Here is a 19,406-nt window from a genome sequence, read left to right on the forward strand (position 1 = left end):
ATAGATCTATAATTTTTTTTTTTTTTTTTTTTTTACCACAAAAAAAAGGCCAAGTATGCACAAAAGCGTGTATGGAAGTTCATCCTCATTAGAAAAATAATTTCCAGCGTTGCAGCATATATTTGCGCTCCCTCCACCTCTCTGAATTTTGTTCTCAATTACGAAGAAAAAATTGTGATAAAAGAAAACGCAATAAAAATCAATTATTGTATTTATACAGTACGGAAATATATTTTTTTTATTTATAAAAGTTCCGAAAAATGTGAAAAAATTGTATGAGCAATAATTGATTTATTTTGCAAGTAACAAATTTATGATAAATAAATGAATATTCTAAATTTTTGAATAAGTACCAAAAAGTATTTATATTTTATTTTTGTATTTTATTGAATAACATGTTTTTTCAATGTAAAATAAAATCAAATCAATGAACGATATGTGTACTATGTGTATGCCCAAAAACTGAAGTAAGAGAGTGTGATCAAGCGCGTTTAAGCAAGAGGTATAATCTTGGATACACGATACCAAGGACTACTTCGTAGTGATTTTAGAAATAATTTAAATAACTCATACCAATAGCAAAATAGGTATTCTGATTAGCCATTCTCATTGCATCAAATATCACAAGTTAAAGAACAACAGATCGACAATCAGAATCATCACGCTAACAGGCAGTATAATTATCATCAAATTAATAATAGACAATATCAACAATATAGTAATGGACAGAATTACCGTGAAAATTATTAGAATCAGGTAGAGATCGGAATTTTCAAAATCAGTCAAGAAACTCTACTTATTATCAGAACAATTTTGGACGATATAGTAACGAAAATTCTAATGATTGTTACACTCAAAAGAATGCTAATTTTAACCCTAGTAATAATCAACGATACTGAGGCAGAGGTCAGAATTATAATAGATACCCCCAAAATAATGATTATAACCAACGGAGTTTTAATCCTAATTATCAGAATCAGAATTTTCAAAATCAGTACCAACCAAAGTTAATCGTTTGCCGCATCATTTATACTCTCGGGCGGCTCACCCCCATCGTCGTTCAGAGGTGAATGTTTCAGTGCAAGTAATAAACATAGCAATAGAATCGAAACCATCTACATCGATACATGCCAGAAACTTGGCGTAGACGACGAGCCTAAAAGCATAAGGTTGTCAATCCCAGAAGGAAAAACCCGCTTTATCACACTCATGCTCGATAATGGTGCCGCCACATACCTGATTAAATTAGATCAGTTGCACCCATATTCACGTGTAAAGACTAGTGAAATTATGAACCTTACTGGAATCACACTCCACCCAGTATTAACTAAAAAAAAAACTTATATGACTGTACAAGAAAAACCTACAACTTTTTATGTGATCCCCAACGATTCTCCGATCAAAGATGGGTGGTTTATTAGGTCGAAACTTTTGTAAAGAATGACAAGCCACATTATCGTATCATCATGATGCTACAGTATTAAATAATGACGTAATGAACCCTATTCCTTTTTTGAAAACTCCTTGAAGAAGTAGAGCAACTGGAAAGGGATGAAGAAGAACAAAAAGCAATGAAACTTAAGATATAAGCACAGGGAAGTCAAATTTTAGTTACCACCCTTAATACTAACAAAGAGACAGCGCCTTAGAAATAAAATTGATCAACAAAAATTTTGTGACGAATACATTGTAGTCCCACCCAAAAAGTCAAATATATCTGAATACGAAAAGTTTGGAGACATAAAAGCTTATTTTCATTTTCGAGATTTGACAAATCGATTTTATCAGAAAGGGGTGACAATTTTATGAAACCCACTCATAATAAAACCGCTGAAAGTGGGATGTACAGTGAAAATAATAAATTAAACGATCAAGATACACTCCAACCCCATACCATTGAACAAAGTAGAAGTACTCCTAGTGTAGAACAATATTGCCTTAATGAGGAACAAAAATATAACAATAAACCAACTAAATATACGATCAAGGCTCGAACAGGTAAGTAGTAAGAATTAATTTAATTAATACTAAGTTAACTGAAGGATAGTAACCACGAGTTGACGTAGGGCGTGATGGCGTATATTTGGAAGGAGGAATAGTAACAAATGAGAACGGTCAATGTAATATTACAGTGATAAACACTAGTGAAGATGATATTACGATTGAAATACATCCGAGAGAAATTCTACGTTTCAAATATATTACACCTGAATTTGGCCCCGATACTAGTATCAAATACGAGGGACCCGTTATCAAAAATACACAAAATAGAATAAGAGACCCTAAAAGGTATTGTGCGTACCGGTCACTTAAAACTAAAAAAACTTATGCCATTCATCCCACTAGATCGTTCCTAAAAAACCTCATAGCCATGGAAACCCAAGATGAAGGGTACTGATTGATTTCCGAGAACTTAATAAAAAGACCATTGGTGATGCATATCCATTGCCCAATATCGCAGATTTGTAAACCAGTTAAGAGGAACCGTATATTTTTCAGTTTTTATTTAGCAAGTAGATTTCAACAAATTACTATGACTAAACATGATAAGTATAAAACAGCATTTACGACACTGCATAGATATTACCAATATAGATGGATGCCCAAAGGTTTGAAAAATGCACTTTCCACGTTTCAACGACTAATGGATATTAGGAGGCTTATTAAATGTTGAAATATTAGTATGTTTCGATAATATTATCATCTACGCAAAAGATCTAGTATATCATGATCGTAAAGTTAGGTTACTTTTTAACCGGTTAAAATCAGCAAATATGGTACTCCAGCCAGATAAAGTTAAATTTCTGCGGACAGGAGTAATATTTCTTGGGCATATAGTAAGTCAACGAGGAATTGAACTAGACCCTAAAAAAGTACAGGCCGTTAGAGATATTTCCCAACCAAAATATTAGACAATTTTTAGGACTAGCAGGATACTATAGACGCTTAGTTAAGGATTTTTCAAAAATAACTAAGCCATTATCAGATTTACTAGAAAGGGATAAAAGTTTGAATGGGCTGAAGTGCAAGAAAAAAGTTTTAAAATATTAAAAGACCATCTATGGCAACAGCCTATTTTACATTTAGTAAATCATTTAAGTTGACAACAAATGCATCTGACTACGCTATTGTAGCGGTATTAATTCAAGAAAAAGATGGATTTGATCATCCTGTCGCCTATCTTTCAAGAACTCTAAATAAAGCCGAAATAAATTATTCTACGACTAAAAAGGAGTACTTAGCTGCACTATACGCAATGCATCATTTTCGTTCGTATTTATTAGGAAATAAATTCGTTCTCGTAGCTGATCATAAGCCATTAAATTGGATGCATACAAGAAAAGATCTGGGTCAGCGTTTAATGAGCTGGATGTTTAAATTCACGGGTTATGAATACACTTTCAAATACAAGCCGGGAAAACTCAACACCAATGCTGATGCGCTAATCTAGAAACTCAGTAGGCCTATTTCTCTATGCGGAAAACAATATAAACAATGGATTACTATTACTAAGAGTTATGATGATGGGTCCAAAGAAAGAAGAGGAAAAGAAGAAAACAGAATTACAAAATCAGAAAAAAGGAATAGTAAGAACATCCAATCCAACGACGATCAAAACTAGAAGCATGACCATGAACCTATCAGAAACAAATGTACCTGAATTGGCCAGGGGCCCTGCACGACCTCTTGGTTCAAAACAAACATGAAACGACCAAAGTTAGATCATAGTGTGATTGCTCAAAGGACTCGAACGAAAACATTTCCACAACCACGGACATCGTCTACATCTAGACCCAGTTCATTAAGAAATGTCACTAAAAATACATGAAAAGATTCTAGCTCGTTAAAAATAAATTTTTCGAAACCAGTAGCCTCAACATCACACGTTGGCGATATAAATACAGAAACCACTGTAACAAAACCTAGTAGTTCCACAAATGAGGAAATGCCACAATTATAAGTCAGAGATATAATTAACCTTGGTGCATCGTCAAGAACAAGTGTGTTTTCTGAAAATGATCCAAGGGATGCTTAAGAATTGTCAGGAGAAGATACACAACTACCAGTATATGATCCTAGACGAACTGGATTACGACAAGAATTGACATAAATGGAAGTAGAGTCAAATATAAATACTGACTCTGACTCAGACGCAACAAGTACTGAAATCTCCGTTACACCTATTTCACTTAGTGACGGCTCAAACGACGACGTTTTTGAAGACCAACCCAAAACTACGACCTATAATATTGATAAGGTTACTTATCAAGAAATAGAAAAGCTAACAAAAAAATTTACCAAAGTTTTCAAGAATATTTGGACAAGTCTCACAACGATATAAACCCGAGCAAGCTGATACGTATTTTTTATCAGTAACGAGATTTTCTGATGGAGATAAGCCGGATCTTGAAATTCAGGACATATTAATCAAAATAGACACCTATGAACCCGATAATTTTGATGATTATGTATGAGATAAAAAAATTGTAGATTTATCAAGACGAAAAGCGGACTTTGAACCCCTATTTAATGAAGAGGAAATTTTAAGAAAATATATGACGATGGGAAAATTATCAATTACCCCTCGTATTTAAGAAAATACACCCTTAAGCTCTAGTACCCCAACGCACACGAGTAATTCTATTATTGCAAAAAACAGACGGTCTAAAGCAACGGACTTGGAACAAATAACAGAAGAAACTTCATACAACTTGAATCAAAACAACAAACAAATAAACTGCAATACAAGCAAATCAATAAATCGAAGTATTGCACCTGATTTCATGGTTCTATCGGGCGTATACTTTTTCTCACCGATCAATCGATACAAACAACAGAAAGAAAAGGTGTATGTAAGTCTTAGTGACAGCAGTAGTTCTGATATTTGTAAGAACGTAAATAGAGCTAAGACAATATCTGGTGGTGATAAGCCAACAACGTTATTACCACCAGATATTGTCTTACGTACAAAAAGGACAATATAGTTCATTTTATTAGCAAAGATTGTCAACCAGTCACATCTCTCTTAAGACTATTAATATCTAAAGGTGCCCTGGACTTTAGTTATTTGGAATCAAAGAAATCAAAAGTTGGCCAAATATTAATAACACCTTATGGAGGACACAACATACTGTCAATTGTTATTAATGAAACATCTACCATCTTAGTAACTTCAGATAGTCTCACAAAAGCTTTTAAATCACTTAAAAGTACTTAATATTGTTGAGACAAAATCTTAAAACTTTCCAAATTTTAAGAAAAGGAGATCTTACAGACAAATTAGAACCTGGATTGATAACAGAAATGTTATTAACAACTTTTGATACAACACCTAGACAAATTACTGTCTGTTACGGTTAGGTTGATTTTCCAAAAATTCAAGAACGTAATGAAATAACACAAACACTACATGACAGCCCTATTGTAGGACATGAGAGAATGAACTAAACTTATCGGAAAATAAGAGAACGATTCTATTGTCCTGAAATGAGAAATGATATTCTCAATTATAATTGTAAATGCAGCAAATGTCAAGAGAAAAAAATTGAACGAATAAAACTAAGAGAACCCTTGGTGCTCACAGATGCACCTATTAAAGACTTTGATAAAGTTTCCATTGATACCATCGGTAAATTAAGAATAAAACCAAATGGTAACTGCCATTTGCTAACGGCATAGTGTAACCTGACTAAGTAAATTATATTAGTCCGTAGACCTGACCTAAGATCAAGCATGCTTGCCAATGCACTCGTACATAATCTAATATTAGTTTACGGTGCGTCTAGAGCAATTCTATCAGACATGCTAAATTTATGTCTAATTTACTGGAACAACTCATGAGAACCCTAAAGACCAATCATCTAACTACATCAGCATATCATCCTCAAACAAACGGATCTCTAGAGCAAAGTCACGCTGCCCTAGCTGACTTTATAAGAACTTACTCTGAAACTTATGATGACTGGGACAAGTTAGCAAAATTTCCAATTTTTACGTATAACAAAAGTGTACACGCAGCAACATATTTTATGCTCTATGAACTAGTATTTGAGAGAGTAGCAAAATTGCCCTTAAAGATACCTAAGGATGAAAAATTACGGACCTATAATTGTATTTATAGAATCGTATGAAGCGACTACAAGAAATGCCTATTTGTGGCAGGAAATCAACAAATAAAGATGAAAGTACAAGCGAAAACAAGATATGATAAAAAATTAAAGCCTCTAAATGTTAAACCAGGAAATTACATTTGGGTAAAGGAGAAAGTGCGTTCCCACAAATTTATTCATTTTTATAATGAACCCCTAAAGATTAAAACAGTGTTAGACGGAAATAATGTGTTACTTGAAAAAACCAATGGTGAAATCATACGGAAACACACAGATAAATTAAAACCAGTTCTCCAATAATAATATCTTTGTAAGAAATATATTCTACATGCCTTCCAGAAAATAAAGAAAAAAAAACAACGATACGGATTGTACTAGCCATCTTAATGACAATAGTGCTTGAGACTTGTGCAGATTTAAACTATGCCAATGATGGCAACTATAGCATAGAACCATCCAAAACAAATCCTAAAATATACTACGAACGAATCGGTATACTAAAAATTAAGGAAGCTGATTGGGAGATTGTGATATGGCTGGGTGGTAATAAATTCTTGTTGGAATAAATCCGTACTTATGGATTATATGAAACTTTTCGATATTGTATTGCACAGTTTGGTTATCCTAATTGCACTCACTATATGTAAATGCATCCTTGAATTTAAAGATAAAGCGGTTGACAAACCTCAAAGCAGCACTATTGGACATAATGAATACTGTGGGAACTCATGCGGGGGATAACCTTATTCGACTATCCACCATACGAACAAAAAGACTGACACCTTTTGGAATTATTAAAAGCATTGATTAAGGACTCTTTGGCTTACCCACAGAAGACGATATCAGCGTTTTAAATACTAACATCAACAATTTACATGCTGACCAAAACAAATATATAAAGTTGTATGATCAAAATAGCCATTTTTTGCAGCTGCATTTAAAAAAACTATGTAACACTACGAAACGCCATGAGCATATTCTAAAACAAGTGGCTAATATCTTGACTTCAGGACAAGATTTTGCTTTTGGCAGATGAGTGATACATTTATCAACTTTTACAATCTTTATAGACTGCATTCAATTAAATTACCTCAATCTGGACAAAATGGATCTACTAACATAAAATCATCGTTCCCTTACTTAGCAGTAGCAGCAGACCATTGTGCGTATTTACGATTAAACGAAGTTACATTTAACTAATGTGACACAACAGTACAAGGTTATATATGCTCTGCTATACAACCATTAAAAGAACTATATTGTGTGAACAAATGTGAAATTGTTATGCGATTACGACCTCTGGAGCAGAAATATTTAAATATTGTGAATGTATATTTACACGAAAAACGGAAAGTCAATAAATTTACTTACCAGCTGATAATTCATGGTCATTCTCGATACCTTATAATCTTGAGTAACTGTAAAACAAGAACCAGAAGAACACGAACCAGCTGACTTGAAAAAAATTATTTGTAGCAGAAAATGAACTCTATATTCAACAAGTTACATCCAGTTTTATCTTTAATATTTATTATAGGAAATGTATGGTTTAAAAAAATCGCGTATTAAAAAAAAAATCAATAAACAAATTAAAAAAAAATCAAAATAAAATAAAAGGATGTTGAGGCTTTAAAATTAAAATGCATCTTGTATTTATTACAGCTTCGTGTTACTCTATTGTAAGATTTTTTAATGAAGAAGAAAATTTTAACATAGCATGATAAGTAATGATTGTATTAATCCATGTATTTTCTGCCTATCATTTATCTATAAACATAATTTTATTTTCACATTCCACACACAACCTACGAATCATTACAATTATTAACAACACGAAATATACTACAACAGTACTCATTTACATACATGTATCAATCAATAATCATCTCAACGCCCATTGTATTTACGCTTACATAATTATAGTTACGATGGACAAGCAAAACCCTAAAATCGTTGAAGCAGTAACTGATGAAACCCGACTTAACTACTCTTGCAGAGAAATTGTAATCAAGGCATGCTAAAAGAGATACTCAAGAATTTCGAAATAGCGTAGTCCATACGATGGAAACCCTGTGCTATGGGTTATTTGAGTTATGAGGTGGTGTTTCATTTACCACTGGAGGCAGAAATGGTGGATAACAGTTTAAGGGCAGCGCCAACACTACAGGAGCTATTTGATTCACTATCTCATTCACCGGATAACGTGAAGAATCGAGCAGCATCAACGGTATCCGCATTCCTGATGAATAAGAAATTAATCAGGATTCATGATGTATTGGAGAATGGATGTTGGGTGGTCATAATGACTAAAAACTCAGTCGACAAATATCCAATGGAGATATTTCGAAATAAGTTTGGTCTGATGATATCTTTGGAAGAACAGCCATGTATCGCATCATACACCTGGTACAATGCTGAATACTACCAATTATGTGATGCAACAGTTGCGGCACCAACACTAAATGCAGCACTAACTATCGAAATAAAAAGGGAAAATCAATGATTAGTACGAAAACTACAAGCATCAGTGGAATCCCCTACAATAGATAATAAAGAAGGAATTGTTCTAATACTACGATTTGTGAGAGTGAGACGTACCAGGGCTAAAGTAAGCGCCATCATAAAAAAACTCTATAATACCAACTATATTGTTGAATTTTTCAAAACATTTCTGAAACATCAGTATCCAATACATCTTGTTCGTATAACATAAGCAACGGCTAAGTGGATGGAAGACATACGCCGCACAATAGTATATTGTATAACCCAGCAGCCAAAAGATGTAAAAGTTAAAAATACGAAAAACAAAACCATAGCCGATGAAAATGATGCTCCTAAAAACCGTGACCCACTTGAGTGGAAAGTAGTTTCTAAGGTGCCAGTCATAATGAATTCGGATGACTACACCCGGTTGTTAATGACTTTTGGCCCTCTACGTCATCTAAACTACTATCCACTAGATGCCGTGTTTGACGATGGACGACAATTGTATGTAAGTTTTGCTACTTATTGTAACAAAGAATCGATAGCAAGAGCCTCCGAAGGATTAAAAATGTATGAGGCAAAATATTCATGCAAGGATAGTCAAAAAACCCGTTACTCAGTAACACATTCACTGTGTGAGAATTAAATAAACAAAAGTGACCTCGAAGTGCACAGTCTTTTGTGCAAAATGCAAATAAATTTAAAAAAGACTTGCTCATCTTGCCAAAAATATGTCAGCCTAGTAAAATACGACTGGCATTACAAGCTATGCCTTGAGAAAGGCGTTACAGCAGACCTTGATGCCCTTAAGGGAGTTGGGTGGCTCCTGCGGGGAGGTGAAGCGGAGCACGTGTATGTGCATAAGATACCGTCATAAAGTCTGCTGTACTAACCTAGTCTAAAAACGTCCGCTCTCTCGATTATGGAAAATGCATTAGTATTAAACTCGCCAGGACTCAATGATGTATTAATAATATGCTTTAAAAAAATTTCAGAGTTTTCTTCAAGGTACCAAGTTTCTTATAGTATAAATCAAACAGCATGAATACTTTTTATATGGAAGATAACAAATAAGGAGAAAATGGTATAGTCAATCTGATCTTTTTTTGATAAAAGTGTGCTATGAATTTTTGAAATTAGATATTTTAATGGTGTAGCATTAAAGTATAAGGCTTCATTAAGGTCTGTACCAAGTTTGAGATCATAATTTTAAGTAGAATGGCTTCTAGAATTGATTTTGTAAAAAGCCATCGTGCCACGTAAAAAGTCAAGCTGACAGGTGACAATGTACTCAGTGCGTTCTTGTCTGCTGCATGAATGTAACATACAAGCTGGAAACCAATTTGTTTACGTTTGTGTAAATATCTCCATGACTGCAGACGCGATTTTGTTGAAACTTTGCACATATATGAATTATTTGTAAACAAAGAAATAAAACTTTTTCTATTGATGGCCCAGGAGGTTAAGGAAAAAAATTTCTATGTAAAACGTTAATTTATTATTTCATTTCTTGTGGTAAGCAAATTTTATCCACAGCACAGGCTGATGTAGAATTAATATTACTTCCAAAAGGAATGCCCAGTCTTAGAACAGTTCGTTTACCATTATACTTAAACAATGTAGTAAGTTCGTTCTTGGAATTAAATCTGAAAAAAAAAGTTTGAAGAAGTAGATTTAATAATATGGAACGAGGCTTCTATGATCGCAAAAAAAAACCTTAAAAATAGTTTAAAAGAACATTACGTAGATTATATAATACAACTATCCATTTTGGTAATAAATCAATTTTTTTAGGAGGTAATTTCAGACAGACTCTTCCAGTTTTAAAAAATGTTTATAGAAGCATGATTATACAAGAAAGTATTTAATCATCATATCAATGGTTGTTGCTTCGTATTCTAAAACTTAATATTATTTATATTTGTTTAATTGACTAAACGTTTTAAAAGTTATTGTTAGATATTGGAAAAGTAAAAATTGAATCGTTTCAAGTACCAAATAGATGAAAACAACTGATGCTTATTCCGATATTTTTAGTAAAGATATAAACTTTTTGAAAAAAAACGTTATACTTACTTTTTATAACAAATATACTTACTGCTTGAATAATAAAACTCTAAATCATATAAAAAAGAAATGATAACATTTAACAGCATAGATCATGCTACTTACAAGTGTTAATAAATCTGATAATGATATTGATATAAAATTTTTAATGGAATTTTTAAACAATAGTTGTAAAAGCTTACCTCCGCATGAGCTTAAATTAAAAATGGGAGCAACTGTTATGTTGATACAAAATTTAAGTATAGTTGATGGCTTATGTAACAGTATAAGATTACAAATTACAAAATTACTTGAATACAAAATTGAAGCTAAAATTATAACTGGAAAAATAATTAGGTAGAGAGTTTTTATACTAAAAATAACTCCTAATACAGGAATTTCATCATCATTACCTTTTATTTTATACAGAAAATCATGCCTTTAGTCTTAGCGTTTTCAATAACTATAAATAGATCTCGAGGTAAAAGTATTAATAATATTGGGTTATATTTTTTAAGAACCACTGTTTTTGCAAGGTGAATTATAAGTCGCATCATTAAGATGCAAAAGTTAAAATGGAATTTGTATTTAAATAGAACGTGATAGTAATGTAGAATCAGAAAAGAAGAATGTTGTTTGGAAATAAATTTTTGACGGTAACTAATCTAAAGTAGATAAAAAAAATTATATGTCTCTACATAAGCAAAAGTAAGAAATTGTCTGAAATAATCTTGCACGGTTCATTTAAGTCACAAACAAATGTATTTAATTTATGAAATTATCATTTAAATATTGTCTCATGACGATGTGCATTATTTGATATATTTTAATAAATCTGATATCTATCTTTTTGTGGTAAATAGGGCTACGAGCTTGGTCACTGGTTTAAATATTCTTTAAGCTTATTCATTGTTATTAAATATAAAAATATAATGTCATGTTTTTATACATATTTGTTTAGTCGAAAACAACTAAAACGTACGGACCGCCACGCGAGTGGCGGAAAAGGAAGTCTCGCAGCGCGTCGAGCGCGCGGAAAAGGATTCTTTTTCATGCTCGTTGTCCTGTATCGTTGCGCTAATTGGTGAACGTCATCCAAAAGATGCAAGGTAAATCGAGGGAAGAGGGGTTATCGCCGCCGACGGTGGAGATATGAAAAATTGAGAAAAGGCGGCGGGGGCGCGGTCATTCCAAGGCTACAGTTGGTACAGTGTGGTCTACAGTTTTTACCGCGATCTCGAGTACTTACTGGTTTTATCAGATTTTCTTTGTTTCATCGTGCGAAAAAAACCTTTACATAGTTTGCATACGGGTATCACGTGTTTAGTATCACGCGTTCACATCCTTGATTCGTTATTATCGTTGTCCAGTCGTTTCGTATCAACGTACTGCGAGCGAACATGGCGAAAATCCACGTCAGCGGAACCGTGTCACGGTGATCGAGAGCGAGAACAGTACGGAAGCGCCCTTCACATATCCTTCGCACATACTTTACACATATAAACTCACACACACAGCCTTGTTCATACCAGGAAGTTGTTTATACTTCAAATTGCAAATTTCACATTCTCTCTTGTATCGGTTGTTCGTTGTTCCAGGGGATCTTTTCTTCGGAGTTTCTTCCTTTGAGTCATAAATATATCTTCGTTGTAGTTCATAAACAGCGTCTTTTTTATTTCACCTGATCCATTCTTTTTTTTGTCATAAAAATCCCAAGCCGAGTCAATTCAGTAATTATTGCTTAAAACGTGCGCGAAAATTAGTACTTTTTTTGTGTTTCAATACGGTTCACTTAAAAATTTGTATCACGGGTTCTTACATATTCCTTAAATTAAAAAATCAGTCGGTGACGTCACATAGACGCAGTCAACAGGGTGGCAGAGGGCTGTGCTCTGGCAAACAATATTTAATAATGCAATTAATATGCTTTTAGAAAATTTAAGAAAAAAAACCAGTGCACCATAGCACTAATTTTATGGTTGTGGGGAAATGTGCTAATGTACTAGAAATCAGGGGCTTCTTTAAAACTGTGAAGAGAGTTGCAACAAAAAATGCAAAAAGAAGTAAAACTAGGAATGACATGAAAACCGATGTAATTTTACCTCATTAAGAGATGCGGATGATGGGTGGCTGTAGAAAGTTATAATAAGAAAGAATAGGATAAGAAAGTTAGAATAAGAAAGAATAACGTGGAGCTGAGGAGTAGTGAAAACTGGCTGTTTAAAAATTGTGAGAAGGCTGAGAGGTTTTTTAAGAAGTGTTAGGAGAGTTGAAAGTAGGAAAGCAAAAAGTAATTACATTAAAAGTGACATGATTACTGATATAATTTTTCTTCATTTAGAGATAGTGCTGATGGAAGGCTGAATGGAGTTCTTTTGAATTGTAAAGAAGGCTTATTAAGTTATTCTGTTATTGGGTTATGAAATTATAAAATTATTAGGGGGCGTGGAGGGGAGATAAACAAAAATTTAACCCAGTAAAATAATAGTTACAACTGAAAAATTTTTACGTATTTAGAGGGGGTGGAGGAAGGGCTAAGGAAAGACTCATCAAAATTGAGCGGGATAGCTAAAGAGGGTAGAATGGGGGTACCCAATAATTCAAGCCAATAAAAATAAAGTTTAAATTTTTAGAAGCTTACTCTATTAAGAAGGCTGAATGAGGAGGGATGGAGAAGAGTTGTGTGTAATGACTCTCCAAAATCACTATATAATATATTAAGAAGTATATACACTAGTGGGGCTGTTCTAACTTAAAAGGAGAGTCTTAAAATTTCATCTGTTAGTGGGAAGAGGTTGGTGCCCAGAATTTCGTAAGGAAGAAGAGTTTTTGATCTACATCGTTAAGCATTAGTTATATATTTATCAGTAAATTTCCACACCATCCAGAAGGTTCTATTGTGGTACGTTGGAAGATTTTTTAGAACTCTCCGATATGTTTCAAGAAATTAAGTATATATTATTTTTTTAATGATTAAATTCTAAGCAACAAAAAGTCCTTATCACTTTAATCACATGTAAATTATTTAAATTTTATATAACATATACTTCATATTATTTTTGTTACTATTATGCATTCTATATTTTATCAATTGATATAAGTGGTTAGAAAGAATTTTTCATTTTCAGATCCAATGACAAATATGGAAAAAATTACTTCACAGTGTTCTACACTGCGAATGGGAAAAATCGTTTGTACTTCGTACTATTACAATTTAATTTAATATCAAACTGAATATTTTTAAAATTTTTTGAAATGAACAGTTTAAAAATTAGCGTGAAAGGGGACTGAAATTGTTTATTCAGAACTTTTTCTTATTTCTGTACAGTGACAAAGATTTCCACATGAGAGCTCGTTCCTTAGTATTCAGTAATGTTGTAAATAAATGGCAAAATTACTATGAATTTATAGTAGAAAACGATTATTATCAAAATGTAAAAAGTAGTGATAAATTTAATTAACATAATGTCAAAAAATGGGACTTTTGGTACAAGTATTGAAAGTAAAAGCTTCTCAGATTTATTACATGTTCACGTTATAGTTAATTTCTATAACAGCGATGTTTAAATATATGGAAATTCAAATAGCAATCTTAAACCAAAAATTAATCTTAAAAGAAAAATATAATAAAAAATATTGCAATTGGTCGATTAAACATTGTATCTCCAGAAGATCATAAAAAATTTTTTAAAACTTGTATTAAATAAAATAACTGGTTCGACATCGTTCAAAGACATAGAACGTATAAAGGAATAACTTATAAAACTTTTGAAGATACTGCAATTACAATGGATTTAATAGACAATGATGAAAAAATCGATGATGTTTTAAAGAAGCAATTGCTGTTATGTTTCCATATTAATTAAGATAATTTTTTGCTTGGTTTTTAATTTCAGAAAACGTTTAAGGTGAAAAAATATGGAATAAATACAAAGAATTTTTTACGAAGAGTTTGCCTAATAATAAAGATAATTTAGCTCTTTTACGTATTAACCAAATTTTCGATTTAAAAGATAAATCATGTGGATATCTTAATTTACCTACACCAAAAAAAATGGAGAGTAAAAAAGAAGATATAGATGATGAAATACGTTTCAGTAAAGAAATGTTTAACGTGATGTATAAAAGTTTGAATAATGACCAGAAAAATATATTTCATACTATTTGCGAACAAAGAAATAATGTTTTTTTTATAGATGGTCCTGGAGGGTCAGGAAAAACTTATGTATATAAAACGTTAATTTATTTTTCTATTTCTCAGAATAAAAAAATCATGTCAATGGCATGGACTGGCATAGCATAAATTTTGCTTCCAAAGGGGATGACCAGTCATAGAACTTTTAGACTTTCTTTAGATCTTGATAATAAAGAGAGTGCATTTTTAGAATTTAAGTCAGATAAAAAAAATTAAGAGAAGTTGATTTGACTATTTGGGATTAAGCTTTCTTAATTCCAAAAAAAGCATTAAAAATAGTAGAGGGAACGTTAAGAGACTTATGTAATACTGAAAAATATTTTGGACATAAATTAATTATTTTAGAAGGTGATTTTCGTCAGATTCTCCCTGTAATAAAAAACGGTAATTATACTTAAACAAACTATTAAATCTTCATTTTTATGGAACTCATTCCAAATTTTAAAATTAGAAATAAATATTCGTTTTAACGATAAAGGATTTTCAAAATTGTTATTAAAAATTGGGGAAGGGGAAATAAAAACTTTTAACATTACTAAAAATTAGATCTAAAATGATGAATGTTCTCAAATATTATCTAATATCTACAATTGTTTGATGAATAGTGTTATACTTACATCGCATAACGAGAACAGCTCTTATTTGGATAGTAAAATTCCTAAAAAATCAGCGAGAGAAATTACAACTTACTATAGTATAGATAACGCAACTGATAAAGGGGTTGATAAATCAGACGATAATATTTATTTAAATTTTCTGGTGGAAATATTAAATAATATTCGTGAAGAACTACCACCTCATGAACTAAATCTCAAAATTGGTACAATAGTGATGTTACTGAAAAATTTAAGTACATAAGATGGACTCTATAATGGAACACGTTTACGTATCACAAAATTATTACGGTATAATATAGAAGGAGAAACAATAACTGGAGAAAAAATTGTAAATAGAGTCTTCATTCCAAGAATAACCTTAGACTCAGGAAACTCCTTAACATTACCGTTTATTTTGTATCATAAATAATTTCCAATCGTGGTGGCATTTGCTATGACAATAAACAAATTCCAAGGTCAGAGTTTCGATAATGTAGGTTGGTATTTAAAAAAATCCTTATTATCTCATGGTCAATTATATGTGGCTTTATCAAGATGCAAAGAAAAAAATAATTTATGTATTCCAGAAGAAAGGCAAAAAAATACAGAAATAGAAAATATTGTTTGAAAATAGATTTTTACATAATTTATTGACTTTACTCGATGATTTTTATAGATAAATCGGCAATATTTATGGTAATAAATTGAAAGTCACTTATTAATGTTTCATCATTTAACAAGTATACATGGTATGATGTATGAAAAATGGTGTGGGGGGTCTGTGGAGGGACAGGCAAAATTGTGTGGGGGGGCTGTGGGGAGGCTGCGGTGGATCTAAGGAAAAGTTAGAAAATGTCAAATTAGCGATGAAAACGTTAGAATTCCAGCTTATTCGTGGGGGGGATATGTGAAATGCCCCACACTCATAACTATATAACATAGGGAGATATATATATATATATATATATATATATATATATATATATAAAAATAAATACACACATTTTCACCGAGGTCAGTGGTAGTTTTAAGAAGGAGAGGCTATTGAGTGACGATTTGCGTGAACAAATAAACTTTTATATCATTTCATTTTATATTATATTTATTTTTTGAATGATAAAAATTTTAGACTCTTAAAAGAGTCATATTTAACGAAAGTCGTCACCTAGGAGCGCTGGCTATGTACTTCGTGGCTCTTAGGAGTGTTAAGTAATAATCGAAGCGACCCTTAACACATGAAGTCAGTAAATACCGGCCCCGTAGCATGTTAGACAAAGAAGTTTTAACTAAAGCTTTGTTCAAGGTGCATTACTTCGCGCGGCGTTTTAGTTAGTAGCCCGCTGCTGTTTTTTCAAGTGCAGAAGTTCACTATTAAATTTATATTATCTTGTTACAGAGTGATTTAGTATTCTTTTTTTTCTGTGTGTTGTTTTGTACAAGTAATATAAATTAAATTAATATAAAACCAAGAAGTTTGAGTTATTTGAATCAATAATTAATATTATTTAATAACCCAGTTATTGGAATAGCCTAGCACTCGAAGCTGCTACAAGAAAAAAAGGTACGTTAAGACGATTATTACATTCAACTTTCTCTCTTTGCCTTCTTAAGAACAAGCGAATAGTTGAATAGTCTGCTAATCTTGCGGCCTGTCATAAACGTGAGACCCAAATCTACAAAAATCCAGTTTTTACCGGATGATAAAGTTAAATAATAACAATTAATCGTTTTATAAATAAATTCTATAACTTTTTAGTAACAGTAATAAGTTATTACTCGTACCGGTTTTACGGTTTTCCTAGACAAATTAAATGTAGAAAGAGTTTGATTTTCATGATAAACATAAATTATGGATGATAAATGATGGACAATTAAAAGGAATTTAAAATTTCTACGTTAATAAGAAGATTCTTTCAAATAACTACTTAATTAACAAAATTTACTAAAAAGCTACTATTTTATTCTTAAAAGAAGTATTGTCGCTAAACTCTGCTGTTTCTCATAATTAATCAAACTCATTAAATAAATCTCACATTTAGTGACATAATTTGAAGCTCTAGGAGAAAAATAAGATGACCGACGATTTAAATATAAATCCTGCAACTCAGCTGTAGTAGCATCATAATCATCTGATTGATAATAGGAAACTCTTATTATTTTCTAAAGTGCCCTAAATAACAAGCTGTTAACGGAAGCCTCATTTAATTCAGCGATTTGGTTTGTTAATAATCGTACATTAATAATCAATTTTTTCAGTAGTAGTAAAGTTTAAAAGTTATTTAATAAAAACAATTGTTTAGTTATTAGTTAGTTAAAGAATTACTTAGTTATTGAATATCTATAATTTGGAAAATTTGGATTCCATGAATACGTAAAATAGATAATGATAAAAGCTTGTTGAATGAATGACAAATTTGACATTCTTGATGCTTTTTTATCTTAGTTTCAATTCGTTGGAAAGAGTAATTTAATTTATGCCATTAGCTGAAAGAAAAAGTGACTGTGAATCATATGATAAAGTAGTTCAATGCAAGAAAGAAAAAGAAAAAAGCATGAAGAAAAATCCTACAACTGTATTTTCTAAGAAAATTTACTTTATTCGGTAAATTTATGAACTTTTTGTCAAATTATACTCTGCGCACATTCATATATTCCAAACATCTTTACATGAACAACTTCAAGTAGAAATTTAATGGATCTATTATAGATTACCGTAGCTATGTTGTGCAGACTTTGATTTCATCCAGTTCTTTGTAATATTATAGATATTTAATGTGGTTCAAGTTTTTTGAAATAGATATTTAAAAATGGTGTTTTTCTGAAAAGTTATGATATCCCCATAAAAATTGTTTCTAAAAAAACCAAAATGTGATTTTTTTCATAAAAATAATCCTTACTTTCATAGTCACAATTTTCTAAATTCATTATTGTTTTGGGATATTGAGTAGCATCTTGTATAGATCTCGCTTTTTTTAATTAGAATTGATATAACTGTTTGTCGAGAAGGTATGAATGGTCTCTTAAGTCCGCCTTTTTGTCGTTTATTAACAATGACTTTTTGTCGCACGTAAAATTGTGTTTTGATTTTTGGAAAGCTATATATTTTTAAAAGCTTTAAATTTAAAGACGAAGAATAAAATGTCTATCTTATTGATAATTTAAACTTTACTACCATCATTAAGAAAATTTTCTAGACTATTTTTCATTCAAAGTAAAATGTATGCATGTGGGCTTCTGCGATGTTGGAATTCAATCTTCTTAGTATACTAGATGATTCAGTATTGACTAAATGGAAAATACCTTTTTGACTGTAAAATATTAGTAACAACATTAACTAATTTATTGGAGTGAACTACACAAGTTACTGGATCGTAATTGATTAATGCACTTTTTTCCATAAAATTAATCTCTGACAAGGCCTTTTGCAGTAATAGTATTCCATTATTTGCTAATTTATATAAAATTTTTTATAAATGAGTACACCTTTACTAATTGGCAATTAGTATTATTATTACTGTTAGTCTGCCTAGTTGTCTTATCATTGCAAACAAATCTCTTTTTATGTCTTAGACGTGTCGAATCACCTGAAAAAAATGTAAAACTTGTTGATAATATCTATTGGCCTGATATAAACTTAATTGGACGATTTAAGTATTATAAGTAAATCCAAACACTTTTAATAGTTTAGTTATGTCAGCTGAAGTACTATAAACAATGGTAAAAATGGCAGAAATCAGAAAAAATCAAAATGCAGATTTGAGGCACCATTTATGCCTCCTTGGTAAACAGTTATATTAGTTCTATTAAGAATAAGGAGCAAGATGTAAACAAGACGCTACTTAATATCTTGAAACAAGCATGAATTCAGAAAATTTGACTATCATAGTATGGATGATTTTCATGAAAAAAATTACATTGTATTTTAAAGCAAGATTCATTATTGTGCAGTTGTTCTATAATGTTAAGATTGTATTT

The 19,406-nt window shown here is 31.5% G+C and overlaps 1 protein-coding gene across 1 annotated transcript in view; it reads left to right on the top strand.

Moving 5' to 3' along the window:
- Positions 1 to 19,406, top strand: part of p115 (general vesicular transport factor p115) — a 382,166-nt gene that overhangs the window by 286,725 nt on the left and 76,035 nt on the right. The window lies entirely within an intron of this gene.

This window comes from Copidosoma floridanum, unplaced genomic scaffold (assembly GCF_036245765.1).
Source record: "Copidosoma floridanum isolate Cflo_tuat_1 unplaced genomic scaffold, Cflo_Japanese_pri ptg000024l, whole genome shotgun sequence".
NCBI classification, from domain to species: domain Eukaryota; kingdom Metazoa; phylum Arthropoda; class Insecta; order Hymenoptera; family Encyrtidae; genus Copidosoma; species Copidosoma floridanum.